The 18,155-nt window shown below is 32.3% G+C and overlaps 1 protein-coding gene across 5 annotated transcripts in view; it reads right to left on the bottom strand.

Moving 5' to 3' along the window:
* The window catches only part of Oamb (Octopamine receptor in mushroom bodies), a 553,519-nt gene that overhangs the window by 444,600 nt on the left and 90,764 nt on the right, over window positions 1–18,155 (bottom strand). For 3 of the 5 annotated variants that reach the window (XM_075375815.1, XM_075375839.1, XM_075375823.1), the window contains exon 2: window positions 5,125–5,194. The exons of the other annotated variants lie outside the window; for them this stretch is intronic. The gene's annotated coding sequence lies outside the window, so the exon portion shown is untranslated. The remainder of the gene's footprint in view (window positions 1–5,124; window positions 5,195–18,155) is intronic. 5 annotated transcript variants of the gene reach the window in all.

Raw genomic sequence — 18,155 nt, 5'->3', positions numbered from 1 at the left:
TTGTTAAAACGATTTTAACGATAATTAAATAAATAAGTCAAAAATGTATTAAATTTAAAATGGATTTTGAATTTTTTTTTAAATCTGGCTTTTTTTAATTTCTTGGTAACAAATGAAGATATCAATTAATTATTGGTGTGTAATTTTCATGTAGTTATCTTAAAAAGAATTTCTTGGTTTTTCAAGAATCAGCCTTGAAAGAAGTGAAGAAATTTAAAAATATTTTGAAAAATGCTTACAAATTTTCCACATTCCCGACTATATTAAACGAGATATTCATGTTTAAGTAATACTTTTAAGTTGGAGTTCGACTGTTTTGAAACCTACATTCTTGGATAGCTCAAATTTCTGAGGCCAGTTCTGAACAAAATATTGCTGTGATGATATTGCAATACAATAATAGTTTTTTATAAATTGAACATGCTTTAATTTTTATTTATCATTATTAATCTCAAAAGTATGACTTAAATGAACACCACAGGGTCCAAGGGCCAAAGCCTTCTGAATAAATACTAAATATCCCCCGACTGCGTCGGGAAACGTAAGTAATCATATAGCATGGACGAATGCCTGTATATATATTATTTTTATTTATTTTTTTTGTCTTCAGTCATTTGACTGGTTTGATGCAGCTCTCCAAGATTCCCTATCTAGTGCTAGTCGTTTCATTTCAGTATACCCTCTACATCCTACATCCCTAACAATTTGTTTTACATATTCCAAACGTGGCCTGCCTACACAATTTTTTCCTTCTACCTGTCCTTCCAATATTAAAGCGACTATTCCAGGATGTCTTAGTATGTGGCCTAAAAGTCTGTCTCTTCTTTTAACTATATTTTTCCAAATGCTTCTTTCTTCATCTATTTGCCGCAATACCTCTTCATTTATCACTTTATCCACCCATCTGATTTTTAACATTCTCCTATAGCACCACATTTCAAAAGCATCTAATCTTTTCTTCTCAGATACTCCGATTGTCCAAGCTTCACTTCCATATAAAGCGACACTACAAACATATATTTTCAAAACTTTTCCCTAACATTTAAATTAATTTTTTATGTAAACAAATTATATTTCTGACTGAAGGCTCATTTACCTGTGCTATTTGGAATTTTACATCGCTCCTGCTTCATCCATCTTTAGTAATTTTACTTCCCAAACAAGAAAGTTCTTCAACCTCCATAATCGTTTCTCTTCCTACTTTTACATTCAGTGGTCCATCTTCATTATTTCTACTACATTTCATTACTTTCGTTTTGAGCTTGTTTATTATCGTGGACTATTTCTCGCATAGGACTTCATCCATGCTGTTCATTTTTTCTTTTAAATCTTTTTTACTCTCAGCTAGAATTACTATATGATCAGCAAATTATAGCAACTTTATCTTTTCACCTTGTACTGTTACTCCGAATCTAAATTGTTCTTTAACATCATTAACTGCTAGTTCTATGTAAAGGTTAAAAAGTAACGGGAATAGAGAACATCTTTGTTGGACTCCCTTTTTTATTATGGCTTCTATCTTATGTTAGCAATTGTTCTTCAACCTCTGAATTTGAACCCTAATTTTTAAAAAAATGTTGAACATTTTATTTAAGTCTACATTGTCAAATGCCTTTTCTAGGTCTATAAATGCCATGTATGTTATTTTTCTTCTTTAATCTTCCTTCTACGAATAATCTGAGTGCTAAAATTGCTTCCCTTGTCCCTATAGTTTTCCTGAAAGCAAATTGGTCTTCTCCTAATACTTCTTCCACTTTCTTCTCAATTCTTCTGTACAGAATTCTAGTTAAGATTTATTATGCATGAGTAGTTAAGCTAATTATTCTGTGTTCTTCACATTTATCTATTCCTGTTTTCTTTGGTATCATGATTGTAATACTCTTTTTGAAGTCTGACAGAACTTCCCCTTTTTCGTAACTATTACACACCAGTTTGTATAATCAATCTATCGCTTCCTCACCTGCACTGCACAGTAATTATGCAGGTATTACGTCTATTCCAGGAGCCTTTCTGCCATTCAAATCTTTAATGCTCTCTTAAATTCAGATCTCAGTATTTTTTCTCCTATTTTATCCTCTTCAACTTTCTCTTCTTTCTCTATAACACCATTTTCTAATTAATTACTCCATATAGCTCTTAAATATATTCCACCCACCTATCAAACTTTCCTTTCATATTATAAATCAGTGTACCATCTTTGTTTAACACATTATTAGATTTTAATTTATGTACCAAAAAATTTTCCTTAACTTTCCTGTATGCTCCATTATTTTACCAATATTCATTTCTCCTTCCACTTCTGAACACTTTTCTTTAATCCATTCTTCTTTTGCTATTTTACAGTTCTTGTTTATAATATTTCTTAATTGTTGATAGTTCCTTTTACTTTCTTCATCACTAGCATTCTTATATTTTCTACATTCATCCATCAGCTGCAATATATCCTCTGACATCCAAGGTTTCTCCCAGTTTTCTTTGTTCTGCCTATGTTAGCTTCTACTGACTTAAGAATCTCCTTTTTAACATTTTTCCATTCTAGTTCTATATTTTCTACCTAGTCTTTTTTACTCAGACCTCTTGCTATGTCCTCAAAAATCTTCTTTACCTCCTCTTCGTCAAGCTTCTCTAAATTCCTCCGATTCATCTGACACAATTTATTCAGGATTTTAAGCCCCAGTCTACATTTTATTATCATTAAATTATGTGGTTGCTATCAATTTCTACTCAAGGGTAAGCTTTGCAGTGGACGACTTGATTTCTAGATCTTTGCTTAACCATGATATAATCTATCTGATACCTTGCAGTATACTTTTTCCATGTGCATATTCTTCTATTATGATTTTTAAACTGGGTGTTGGCAATTAGTATATTATACTTCATGCAAAACTCTATAAGTTAGTCCCATCTTTCATTCCTTTTGCCCAGCCCATATTCACTCACAATATTTCCTTCCTTGCCTTTTCCAGTGCTTGCATTTCAATATCCAACTATTATTTAATTTTCATCCCCTTTTATGTGTTTAATTGATATGTCAATTCCTTCATATACACACTCTACCTCATCATAATTGTGGGCACTTGCAGGCATATAGGCGTTAACAATCGTTGTTGGCTTAGGTTTTGTTTTTATCCTTATTACAATGAATTTGTCGCTATGCATTCTGAAATACTCTACACTCTTCCCTATCTTCTCCTGCCTGCCCTTTATTTGATGCTGAATTAATTATTCAAAAATCATCTGACCAATGGTCGTTTTTCTCTTCCCATCGAACCTCATTAATTCCTACTGCATCTACATTTAATCTATCCATTTCTCTCTAAATTTTCTCACCAACCAACCTTTTTTAGGCTTCTAATCCATGGTCCGACTTGTAGAATATTATCTCTTAATTTTCTAGTGACCTCTTCATTAGCAGTCCCCACCCAGAAATCCAAACGGGGACTAGTTTACCTCTGGAATATTTTACCAAGGAGGGCGCTTCCATCTTTGTTACATGAAAATGCAGAGTTTCATTTTCTTGAAAAAAAAAGCAGCTTTAGTTTTAGTTTTCCATTGCTTTCAGCTGCACAATACTCAGAAGAATGAGTGATCTTGACGTGATCGTTTAAGTCCTCCTGACCTACGGGCCCTTAACAACCACTGAAAGAGCTGCTGCTGCCCTCTTTCAGAAATCATTCCTTAGTCTGGCTCTCAACAGATACCTGTCCGATATGGCTGCACCTTCGGTCCAGCTACTCTATATCATTGAGCACTCGAGCCCCCTCACCATCAGCAAGGTCTCATGATTCATAGAGGGAGATATATTACATTATATATATATATATATATATATATATGTCATATTATAATCTAATATTAATATAATATTATATTATATATATTAATAAAAACAAGATATTAATATTTTACAATCCCTATGATTTTAGTCAAAATGGTAAAGCTTAATTAATTATTAATAATAAGCTTAAATAATTTATTGTTAATTGTAGTTTATAATGGGATATGAGATATGTTGAAATTGAAGTAAATAATTATCAAACAAAAACGGAAAATGTAATTGGCAAACAGATAATACAGAATTTAATCAAGGTGTTTTGTAGAGAAAAAATTAAATCAGTATGGATTTATAAAATTTAGAAAACAAAATAATATTAAAAATTATAATCCAAAACAGAGCTCAAAGATTGGCTATGAGGAGTTAAAAATATTTTTGTTGGCTCGTTTATTTGAATTATTTAAAACTGAAATTAATTTGAATGATATTAATAAAATGTTTAAGCTGTAATGAGCAGAGAATGAATCGTCCTGTTCTGGTCCACTTTATTTCATATGCACTAAAACTTGATCTGTTGAAAAAAGTTAAGAACCTTAATGGAAGTGAATATTAAAGTTCTTATGACACAGGTTGAAAATAACAAAAATAAGCAGAATAATTTATTTTATTCAGCAATAGGCTTCAGAAAAAGGGGCAGTTATGGGCTCAGATACTGCATCAGAACTGGAAGAGTCAGATAGGAAGGCGCAATCATCTGGGATTAGCAAAACATCTACACACTCATTTAGATGTAGGTCCTATGCTGAATTGGATCAGGGGAAATGGTCTTTTTTCCGATTGTTGGCAGTGGTAAGATACTGAAAGAAAAAATGGAATGCGGTGGAAAACCAACAATAACAATTAATTTCAGAAACTGGTGATCATATGACATTGAACAGTGTGTGACAGGATTTAATAATAATACTTTGGAATGTTCATAGTGTTAAGCATCTTGCTGTTTTATTAGTCTGTCAGATATTATTTGTTTATGTGAAACCTGGTTGGGAAAAAATGTAAGAACTCTGACTTATTTTAAAAAGGTTTTTAAATTATAGCTATTCTAAAAGCCCTAAAAGATAAATGTAGAGGATAAGCAATTGGTAGACTTATGGTATTGTTGAGAAAAATTTATAGTAATGATTTTCTGGGTGTGACTGATACCTGTCTCTGGTGGATAACGTTTAGATTCAATACAGTTCTTCTACATAGGCTTACTTGTAAATTCAATATTTTTTACGTTCTACGTTAAATTCTTAAACCCGATAAAATATTTATTTATTTTTAATATATTAGTTAATAATTCTGCTTACTTTACAGCTTACTGCCTTGCAGCTAGGAGGCTGAATTTCTTGGTAAACCTTTGCTTCATAACTTTTAAATCTGTAAAAGAAAATTTTTATATTACTACATTGTCTATATTTGTAGCTGTGTGGAAACTTTTAAAAAAGCAATTATTTTGTTTACTTATGTAAAATATAAATGAAATGTAATCGTTGAAATAACCACAAATTTCTATGCAAGTTGTTGCATATTCTGACGCAATATACTGTTGGTATTTACTTGTTCATGATGAAAATATTCAGCTGCATTCAATAAAAAAGCAGAATTTCAAAATGAAAAGTGGGATAGGAGAACTGATGACAAAATATAATTAATTTCCTCTTTACAAGTTTGTAGTCAGGAGAGTAATGCATTGAAAGTCATTGCACCTATGTTTAGTGATTGGTTGAAATCCTATGTTACAGTTCTGAGGTCAAGTTTTCGCTTATCAAGAATTTTTTTAAGATACAGACACACACAAAAAAACAAATATGTATTTGTTTTAATTATTATTTATATTAATTTTATTATTATAATTTTTTTTTATTCCATGATTGTTTTATTTTAAAACTTTTTCTTCTTTTTCTGTTTAGCCTCTGGAATCACTGTCAGGATTACTTCAGAGGATTAATGAGGATGATATGTATAAGTGTAAATGAAGTGTAGTCTTGTACAGTCTCAGGTAGACCATTTCCGAGATTCCTGGTTAATTGATACCCAACCACAAAAAAACACCAATATCCACGATCTAGTTTTCAAATTCATAGAAAAGTAACTGTTTTTACTAGGCGTTGAACCTTAGGACTCTAAACTTTGAAATCATCTGATTTGCAAACACGTGTTCACCATTAGGCCAAACCCGGTGGGTTTATTTTAAAACCTAAAACCTTTACTTTAAACCTGGTTGGGAAAAACTGTAAGAACACTGCCTTTTTCTTAAAAATGTTTTTAAATTATAGCTATTTTAAAAGCTTGAAATGATAAATCAAGAGGAAAAGCCATTGGTGGACTTATGGTATCAAAAGAAAAATTTATAGTCATGATTTTCTGGGTGTAATTGATACACGTCATTCATGGATAACTTTTAGATTCAATACTGTTCTTCTATATAGGTCTACTTGTACAGTTTTAATCTATGTTTACTTTTGTACCAGATATATATATATATATATATATATATATGTTTCGTATTAGAGAAGCTTGAAAAGCATTTAAAATACTGCATTTATATTTATAAAATTTAATTTACTACGTTTATTTGTGGTATTTTTAAATGCCTAGATTGACTTCCTTCTCCCGAATGATTTTTATTTCTCTGGAACTAATATCCAACCTAGGTCCTCTTCTAGTGATAATATTTTGAATACTAAAAATAGGCTGTTGCAGAGTTTATGGGGTCAATTTCTTAATGGTGATTAATGTCAGAGGTTATAGTGATAGCCCTGCCTTATTTAAATATATTTTAAATCAGAACAGAGTAACATAGATTTTACTTGATGACCATTTTGTTATTTAAATATTGTTAAGGAGTTGGTACAGATTTTCTCTGAGTTCGGACTACTTTCCTGTTAACCTTACATTAAATTTTCCAATTAAAATTTTGAAGGATTATAAACTGGCTAAAACTCAGTGCGAGGCAGGTACAAAATATTTTAATTAACAAATTGTTATAAAGCAATATCGATAGAATGTTGGGAACACTGTTTCTGCTCAGTTCATGTAAATGGTGATTAAGCTTGTTTTTTATCATAGTGGAAGATGTGCTAAGTGTTCTAAAGTGAAAAACAGGAAGTCAGTAAAATTTCTTCAATATTTGCTTCAATGTTGGTTGTTTTACTTAGACATTCTTTGTAATAAAATATTAGAGACAAAATGGTTTTAAAAAATGTGTTCAAATTTTATGATAATAATGTGTATAAGAAAGACAACTAAAATAATCTAGCTGGTTACAGAGGTATTGAGTTGGCTTTTTATATTTTACAAGTTTATTCTCAAATTTTGCACAAAAGATATTTCAATGTTTTTGTCCTTTGCTTTGCTGTTCACGTTCAACTACACCATTCCCAAAAAGGAATTTTTTGTGGCTTTCATTGATTTCAGACAAGCCTTTATTCCATGAATCATAATCTCTCTTGATTAAAATTTAAAGTTATTTTCATTGGGTTTGAGGACTAAATATTTCCACCTTTTGCATAGTTTGTATAGTTGTGCCTCCTTCTAAGTTGATGGAAAGTTTACCTAGGGTATTCTTCTCTCTGAGAGGGTGGAACGAGGGGAATTCATAATCCACTGCTGTTATCCATGTACTTATCTCATCATTTTTTTAGAGAAAAAGAAGCATCTATCTTAATGCCGATGGTGGGAATTACATATTATTATACAATGTGAATTACTTAATAACTCTGGAGGACTCTTTTTTGTGATATCAAATTATGCTGTTAGTACAATGAACACTGCGTTTGGTATTGTGTTTTAAGCATTCTGTTTTCCATGAAATGTGATACTTAGGATTCACAGTTAAAATTATTCAACAGTTTATAGAGGAGTGTACTGTATTATTATATGGGACACCTTTTTGGTGATTTAGGTAAAACATTTATTTGTGAAGGCACAGATAATTTCTTTAAGAGGCTACAATATTTGGTGAGTCACGTTACTCTTATTACTATAACTGGGTCCTGCAGATATAAATCTAAGAAAAAAAGGTTGTTCTTAAATTTTGGTCTGAGGATCAGTGGAATTTATATTGTTCCTCTGTCATTAAATTTAAAATGAAGTATGTGTTGATATCGAATTATCAGCAGCTAATGAAGCTGGATGTTTAGATATTAATCTGCTCTAGCCGATTTTCAATTTACAACTTCTTTGAAGGAATTTTCTACAGGAGTTACTAAAAATCAAATTGTCCTAATTTACAATTAATTCATTTGCACAATTGAAAACTTCTAGTTAGTATTGTATAAAGTTATGTATTAAGAACTATTTATAATTATAATATATGATATATATATATATACATAAATGAAAAATTTTTAAGTTTATTAATCTATTGTCCAATTTTTAAACCTCTTAATGATCATTATTTACAAAACCTTGATATAAGGGTAGATTTTAAAATCGATGTAATAGATTTATTATCAGCACATTTAGAGCAATTGTTAAAACTTTATCAAAGTGAAAAAGTATTAGAAGATTGCAGCAACTTTTATAATTAATAAAGTAATTTGGTACACCATAGTTACTTATTTTTTCTGCAGCCTTTTTAAATGGATTTTGAAATGTTTTTATGAGTACAAATTATAATTTTTATGTTGCATTCATTCTATACTAATTATTGAGTTTTACATTTTTGTGTTGAAAGTTTTTACACCCCAGGAGATTTTAAGTGCATTTATTTTATTAGTAATTTTATTAAAATTATTGTCTTATTAACTGTTATATACCGGTAAATGATTTTTATTTTCATACTTAAATATGATAAAAGTTTTGTTATATCGTATTTACTAAATTACGGATGTTATTAAATTCGAAAATGATTTACTAGAGCTATACCTTACTTTGAATTTTGGTTTTATCTTACTAAATTATTGTTAATCTTTATCTTAATAACCCGTTGGTCTTAATAATTCTATTGTATCTAAATTTTAATAAATTTATTATTTTAGGTAAACAACATTTCATTTATCCCCAATGCATTAATAATTCGTATACCGAACTTTTAATAATATTGATTAATAGAAAAAATTAACTAAAATAAAAATTAATAGTGATTTGTAAAAATGTTATTATTGTAGGCAACGCATGTTTGGAATTGATTTTATGCTATTTTGCTATCATAGTATTGCTGTATAACTATGGAATGTATAATCAATTAGTTTAAGGGAAAGTTTTTAATTGTATTTACAGTTAATAAAGGGTGTTAGTGTGAACTTTGTTTAAATGCATTAAGTAAATGTTATTGAATTTATTGAAAAAATTTAATGAACAGAATTAATTTTTTTTTTTTTAAGCTTATAAGCTAAACAAAATTTGCTGATTACTGAATATTACTTATGAGTTGACAGTAATTTTTATTACTTTGTTTGTCAAACAAGACTATTTTCATTCTGGTTGAAATTACATTACTTTATATTTAAATTTGCAAGTACCTCTAAAATAAGTATGGTTGTGTATTTTCTTAAATGTGTAACATTAATTCTCTGTATGAACCTCTCAATAAAGTTATTGAAATGAATTGAATTAGTCAACAATAAATTGTTCCTTTACATTGTTTCTATTGCTGAGGTGTATGTAAAACACCTGAGATACTTGATGCAATAGCCAGAATTACTTCTCTGAGATAATAATGTTCACTATACAGCTAGCACCAGAGGTGAACAGTATGAAGTAATTTGTAGAGCTGAACATGCCATCAGTGACATGAAATGGCAATACGTGACACTATATTTTAGCTTAGCGAAGAAAGCACTGGAAAGTCACTTAATTACTCATTTCAAGTTTACCAAATAATGTTTAATAAGTTGAGAATGTTAATGTTAGTTTTAGGTGTGACTCATATCATTTGTCAAATGGCCTACAAACTTTCTAGTTTTGGCACATTATATAAACTCATCCTATTATATTATTTGCATTATTACATATTTTCTTTCCCCTTGTAAAACATTTTTAGAATATACTTTATTCTACTTTTTTTATTTTTATCTTTTATACCATGATTTTTGTATTTCCAATACTATGTATAATTTTATTTGTGGTGACTGGATAAATTATTTACTTGGATGTTTTTTGAAGGATTTATATCTTTTTTATTTCATTTTTTAAGAAATATTTCATGAAATTTATTCACAAAAAATCGAGTTTATCTTTTAATTTATCTTTTAATTTATATTATGATCAACTACTTTCAAATGTCCATTCAGTTCATTTTCAAACTTTCTCTAGAACAATTTACAAATTTATTCATATAAATTCTAATATAATTTTTATTATTCAATACTTCCATAATGGTACTACTACCAACACCAAACTTGAAGGGAAAAAAATATTACTTGGTGTTCAGAAAGACTCAGGTCACATTCCAGAAACTCATCTGAAATCTGTAATTGTGGTACGTGATTCTGTTGTGAGTTGTTAAATTTATAGGTAATATTTATTTTAAATATTACCTTTAGTCAAAAAACTCTTGATTCAATATAATGTTTAAAGAGTTTTATTATACCTACTTTGCTGTCTGATGAAAAATATTTAATGGCATTGATATAAATATTAATCTAAATCTGATGCATTATTTCCATATTCTAGTTCTAGCTCTATTTTTTACACTTAGTTATTTTATGTTCTCCTATTTGTGACATGAAATATTTTTAGAAAGAATATCGTAATACTTATTAAAGTTTCTTTTAATGCGTGATAATGTTAGCATTGAGAATCAAAATATAAATTGTTTGAACAGTCAACTAGTGATGGAACTGAATGTTGTCCTTGGTGCATTAAAAAATACATACACAACCAAAGGCAAAGTTAGAACCATAAAATGAGAGCGAATTTAAGATAGATTTTAGATTTAAACTATTTGCAAAACTTATAATACTTAAAAACGTATAAACTAAATCTTAAGCAAACCTATGTTGTGTATACCTAAAAAAATTATATATTGTTGCTGCATGGTGTGTTTCCGCTAGCCGTTCACATATCAGTGGGGGTTACAGTACACTATCACTCCCTCCAAGCCAGCCGACCATCTCAATTCCTCCCCCAGGGAGAAGAACACCCACCCCCTCCATTCACAGGCATTAGTTGATTAATCGGAGGACATCTTCTTGCCCTTAAACTGATCACATTCTACAGTCATCAAACGGCCTCAGTGAGATGCTACTGATGCAAATGCCTCAACAGACATTCACATCAGTAAATTCCACCCTAGTCAAGATTTGCCTTCTAAAAGGACATCAGATACCTAAGCCTAAAATGTAGCCCTCAGGAACTGCTAAAACTATATGCCTTCCCACAGAAGATCAAAGACCCCGCATGCCTAACTAAATTACCATTCTACCACCACATAAAATCATATGTACCTATTTTACAATACTATTGTTTCGGTAATTTCCAATGCCACAACAGCATAATTTAATAAATTTAGTAACAGAAGTGCTAACAATTGAAATGAGATGTCCCAGAGGACCTCAGGTCAAGTCTGTTTGGGAGCTGAGTATAACCTCTAGTCTCTCCCTTCAGCTCCAACTTTGAGGACCACTTGAATTTAATGCTAAATCGAACGGAACTTACATTTACATTTTTCCCCTTAATGCACTCCAGTTCAACGAATCTCCATGCTAAAGTTAATGAAACCGTACCCAGGAGAGTGAAAATCATGCTCTTAAGCATGACCACCATTGATACCTGAAATATTCTATGCTAAGCATCCTATCTCCGGCCAATCAAACTGTTTGAGCTGCACCCTAGCTACCCGGGTAACTAACACTACATGAACCTGTAATCGCCAGTGCAAGATGTGAGGAGAAGTAAGCTAGCCAAGTAAAATTGCCAAAAATACAGCAGTAAAAACTGCAGAGAAATTATTCTCTACCAGGTCCCCGTAAATACTCAAACAGCACTTCAGTTAAGACTGAAGCAACTCAAAATAAGGAGATTTTTAGATCAATCCATCCTCGATGCAAGCCAGTTGACCACCCAATATCTCAGTACAATGACACGGCCCCCCTCAAGGCACTAGCCGGCTTTATAAGCAAGATTCCAGTACTGCGAGTCATGCAGGCAGACCAAGAGCAGAACAAGAAGGAAGAAGTAACCTGGCCGGCCCAAAGTGGGATCTCATAGTGGATGACGACATCTTAGCTGGAGCTTTAGTATGGGCCTTCCGCGCCATACAAAGCCCTCAAGCGCTACGAGGCATAGCATTGAAGACGGAGCCGGACAAGAACCACCTTTGCCGTGTCGGCGGTATACGACCGATGTCGACCCGATACTGGGGACTACCACTACAGTGGACGCTGCAGGGGGACCCAATTGCCGTTGAAAAAAAGCTTTATCCGATTCCAGTGGATAAGCTGCCACTCCCCGACTATCACCAGTTGAGCCGACTTTACCGCAGACCAGCGACCTGACTTAACTGCCCTTTTCAGGACTACCTCATCTCACAAATGAACCTTATTATAGTTACCACAACAAAATATCAAACAGCCCTGTTTGGGGCTACTAAAAGGTACAAAGTGTTATGTGGCATTACAGCCATTCGAAGAAAAGTGGCACCCAACATGGGGTGAAGGTTGTCTGGAAGAGAAGATTAGACCTATCCACGCCTCTGCCGTCTACGTGTTAGACAACAAACACACCAGGCGCCCAACAAAATTGATCAGCTCATTGCGGGGATTGAACCCATGCTGCATATCCGCCGGTGACAATGACAACCTTCAGCAACTCGCCACAGAGATATCAATCAATCGGGACGAGGGTCGACTACCAGATCCGCCAGATCGGTCAATATTTTCGGGAAAGGTGGGTCTCTGTTGAGACTTTGGAAGGAGGGTTTCTACAACAGTTGTTTGGAGGGGTTCCATAGGGCTCTGTTCTGGGACCCCTTCTATGGATTATCCTCTTCGACGAAATACTTCGAATCCTATCCGGAGCAATCGGCGGCCATAGCCTATGAGGATGATTTGGCGGGGATGGTGGCAGGTATATCCGAGGACGAGGTTTGTGCAAGAGGAAACGAGGCCCTACGATCCGTTGATCAATGGCCCAGGCAAAATGGTCTTGAGCTATCACTTGAACAATAACAATACATATTATTGACTGGTAGACGTAAATTGCGCCCCATTAGGTTGAAGGGTGGTAACCAACTGATTCAGGAGATAGCTACGGTCAGATATCTGGGGGTTACCCATGACAGGCGTTGTTCTTTCCCTGAGCATGTAGTTAAAGCTTGCGGAAGAGCCGAGAATAGGTTGGCGAAGTTAAGCAGATTGATATCTTCTCATCCAGCACCTAGAACCTCTAAAAATAGAAAAATCATGACGGTGATATTGTCTATGTTGATATATGCGGCGCCTGCATGGACTAACGCAATTAACACCAAAAGAAATCTGACTAGGCTCATCAAAATACATCGAAGGTCGCTACTCGGTGTTATTGCAGGATATCGCACGATATCCTGCACGGGAAAAAGGGTGAGGGAAGTAAGAAAAATTATAATTCAAAAGAGCTAGCTGCGCCGGGATAACCTGCCACGGCGGACATACAACCGGTAGGCGGGGAGGCTCCGATGCGGCTTGGATATGCTCCTGGGCTGTGTATACTTAATTGGATGACCAGCTCAGGAGTGTAGGGGGAAAAAATGGTTGTTATAACTTGCTAGACAGTAGATGTCGGAGGAACTTGCAGTTTACCTACTAGGCTGTACACGCGTTCCTTCCGTCAACCCAGCTGACTGCGCAACTTCTGCCACAGTCGCGCTGCGCCTTTTCACGAGAGGCCCAGCTTTATAATCAAGAGTTGAATGCTGCAAGAGCATTTTCTCGCAAACCACCGCTAGGAACAGACTAAGAAGAAGAACATGGAAGAGAAAGGAAAACGTTCCTTGGCTTACAGAACGTGGGACCTCCCGGCGGATGCCAACATCACCGCTGGAGCAACAGGCCTGGTTGGCTGCCAAGGGAGCCTCTGAGCGCGAACGCCACCTTCCCGCCAGAGTTAACGGACTTGAAGCACCTTGGCCGGCGATCCGTCCAACGGGCTTACCATTACGAGCCAGCACAACGTCGGTTGGCTTGGGGTGAATCGCCTCGTCAGCACCAGCGTAATACGACCGATGCCAACACGTCATTGCGGGGATCTAGAGAAGCTTGGTCCGATTCCAGTGAACGAGCCACAACTCATCTTCTGCAGCCTAGTCAACATCTTCGGAGACCAGCGACCGAATTCAACAGCTCTTCCCAGACTTATTCTACCAATCACAGAAACTGTCCTTTTCCGAGCCACCACTACAAAAACCCTAACAGCCTTTTTAGGGTTATCACAAAGTTCTAAGATTCCACATTCCGTCGGAGCAATTTGGCGACAATATGTATTAATTAAAATATAATGTATTAAAAAAAAGTCTGATGTGGACATCACATGACTTCCTTGTACGCCTATTAAATTACATATACACATTTTTCTTAAAATGTAAAGTACATAAAATTTTATTTTATTCATAACGTCTGATATTTTTCATTTTTTTCTGTTTTTTTATTGTAATTAAAGAATAATTATTTACTGTATTTTTTTTTACAATCAAAGATTAATTATTATTCAATCAATAAATTTAAATTAATTGTTTTTGTTTAAGCGGCTAATTATTTTTGAGTTGTGCGAGATACATACGTACATATGTGTAGACGTAATGCCGAAACTAGTCAAAATGGACTCACAGATGGTCAAAATGAATATTTCTCTTGAAATCTGAAAACCAAAATTTTTCGCGATTACAATGCTTCGTTTACTTCGTACTACGAAGTAAAAAAGAAACTCCTGACATTTGAAAGCAGAACTTTACGCACGCAGGTTTGCAGATTGACAAATTTTCAAATACATAAAAGATACAATGAAGAAAAGGCACACAGATGTGGAGGCACACACTAAAACACAAGTTAAAAGCACAACCAAAGAAAATACCAACAGAGATAAATTTCGCACGACTGAATAGGACAAAATTCTGGCTCTGTTACTCCAAAAACTATTTATGTTTACTAATTATTTTCTTTTACTGTCATAAGTTTATTTTATATTATTAAACAATCTGATTAATCGTCGACAGACCGTTGCTACAAATGATCTATTTAATGTATTATGTAATGATTACAGATAACCAACATTTAATCCCTATGCCGAATATTCGTATTGTTAATATCATCCGAAAACACAAACTGCTGAGGAGATGCGCTCTGGTTAACCCGAATGTAAAAAAGGAGATTATTATAATGAGTTTTCTTTATTTTTCATTACAATTAGTTTATTATAGTACTAACATTCATTTTATAGAAAAAATCTGATGTGGACAATACATGACTTCCTTGTACGCCTATTAAATTACATTTACACTGTGTTTTTTTTTTTTTTTTTTTAATGAAAAGTACGTAACATTCTATTTCATTAAAAACTTCAGATTTTTTTTTTTGTTGTTATTGAATTATTATTCTCGTAATTTTGTTTTACATTTAGAGGTTAATAATTATTAATAAATCAGTATATTAAATTAAAAAAAGTTAAAAAGAAAGTAGATGAAGTCTGATTCGAACCAATGTGCCTTTCCTCCGTAAGATCCAAATATTTCATAAATTAAAATTTTATTTGGCTATAACTCTGAAACCAATCAAAATAAGTACCAATTATGATACATCGTTGAAAAGCTCTCAATGAGTGCTTATTATTGCAGTTAAGAGAAAGTCCGAAATCCAATTTTTTTTAGATTTTAGGCTTTTTTGGATACTTTTGGTTCAGTCGATTGCAATCAAAAGGGGAGGTACACAACTAGATGTTACAACAGTCCTAAATCGAAAATTTCAACATCCCTCGTCTAATCGTTTTTGAGTTATGCGATATGCATACGAACATACGAGTACATACATCATACGTATGTACGTACAGACATCACGCCAAAACTAGACAAAATGGATTCAAGAATGGTCAATATGGATATTTCCGTTGAAAACTGGAAACCGAAATTTTCGCGATCACAATACTTCCTTTACTTCGAACAAGGAAGTAAAAATGGTAGAAAATCATTTTGATCTTTTAAAGCCTAATACATAGCGATTATTTAAATTTCTGATTTATTCCATTCCAACAGCATTAGAAGAAAATATCGAAACATGAAGATAATATTAATCAGGGAACACATGTCCAAAAAAAAATTAAGTTAAAGGAATATCTATTTATTATAATTTTTGATAAGATATTAGTACGTGTAATAACTTTCAGTGATATGTTTGTTTCTATGTTATTTATCAGTTGCTATATTTATTGTTTCCTAATTGGAAATTGCTTAAATCTGTTTTATATTAGAAAAGGTTTAAAATTTAATCACTAGTAACTTTAATTACCTATTAGATTTTCTGAATTATAATTTAAATTTCATAAAAGATTTCTCCGTTATTTTTCAATACATAAAATTTTAACCTTTTATCAAACTTTATTACTGGATTTTATTCTCCTCTAACTTTAATAATTTTGAGATTTCTACTAACAACGTAGTCGCTGAAGACGTAAGATTGTTTATGAAACCAAAAATAAACGTAATAGATAAAAATAAAAAGTTAGTAATACTTGTTGACTGTAAGACTTTATTTTGCTTCCATGTGATATTTTTTTATTTTGCCAGTGTTAGTAGTTGCCTACATGTAATAATGAATTATTTTTAAGAAGTTTCACTTTATCTCGTTAAAAATAGCAATTAGCTTTCCTTTGTTACCTAATGGGTAACGTCTACGGTTGAAATCATTATGGAAGTAGTCTAGAATGTAGGCCAAGTTTGTCTATTAAACTTCTATTTGACAGTCCACTTTTTCCGCCATAGTTGAGTTGCTTATATTGTGTATTAAAAGATGAACGCTGAATGACTATTAATTAATTATTCGCCATTATTTAAATTTACATGAAATAATACAAATATCCATCATAACTACCATTACTTCCATCCAAGTGAATTAATGAAATTAAAATTTAGCTTATCACGAAGATCAAGCAACGTGAAAAAAAAAATTATAAATTATAAATATAAACGTAAAACGAAAAAACACAAAAATCAAAAAGGATATTTTGATAGTATTTTTTTATCGCTTTCTTTATGTACGTTATTATAGCTTTAAGAATAGTGTTAAAAATAATTTTATATTATTATCTGGGTTATAAATAGAAATTTTATCCAACAGTTAATGACCGACAAATCCGTTAATAATGATTGTAGAAAATGGGCTTTAAAACACATTTACGATATAATCCATTGTACTAGATGATTTTAAGCATTTAAAATTTCATCATTCTGTAATTTCTCAACAGATTAAGTACTATACATAAATAACTTAATTTTCTGTATAAAAAGTCACATATGTAACTTGCGTATAATACCAGAAAGTAATAAGTTAAAACTTTTCAAATTGATACTGATAGCATGACAAGTTATTTGGTCACTAGTTTTTAGAAAGAAAATCTCTTAAGATTCCATATCACTGCAGGTTTTAAGTTGTAAATTTATTGAAAACAATTTAAAGATTTTATTTTTTTTTTTAAATACTATTTCACTTTATTTTGGTTCAACTTATTTTATCATTACAAGAAAAAGCTGGTAATATCAATTTTCAGTAAAGTATTATGCAATAAATAATTACAAAATGTATACCCGACATAAAACAACGGAAGGTTAACTAAAATATTCAACTTAACTTGATATTAGAAAGTAAATAAAATGATGGGTTTATATAATTTCTCTTCGTATAAAAATCTAGTTCAAAATTAATAAATTCGTATGATCACAAACGTTTAATATTAGTTTAGTTTATAAACGTTTAATTCGGAGACGTCTTGAAGTCCAGGTCCAAGACAAGGTCAGGAGGGGGGACCTGAATTCGAAGAACACACGTTGCATATGCAAACACTGACAAGATTTGTTATATCACTAACAGTTTTTAGGCTTCCCACTTTAGGGGTGTAGGTGCGTCACAAAGTCCATTGTATCATTTTTATGAGGTTTGGACCGGTGAAGTATATAATGTTTACTGGTAGATTTTACTTGAAAACGAAGAATATATTCTGTTCACTCCGGTCGTCTTCTATTTCATACTAATCTTTTAACGTGCTGTGTACCTTGGATCAGTACAGCATAAAAATAAATATAAATAAATAAATAACTGATGTAGTGAATTGAAATTTGCTAGGTAGTGCAGTAAAATCTACATTTTATTTTAGTATACTATTTTTATTTCACTATTGTTTATTTCTTTTACCATTACGTTTTATTGTATATGTG

The sequence above is a fragment of the Lycorma delicatula genome, chromosome 1, assembly GCF_047948215.1.
Source record: "Lycorma delicatula isolate Av1 chromosome 1, ASM4794821v1, whole genome shotgun sequence".
In the NCBI taxonomy this organism is placed as follows: domain Eukaryota; kingdom Metazoa; phylum Arthropoda; class Insecta; order Hemiptera; family Fulgoridae; genus Lycorma; species Lycorma delicatula.
This window is presented reverse-complemented; position numbering and strand designations above follow the sequence as displayed.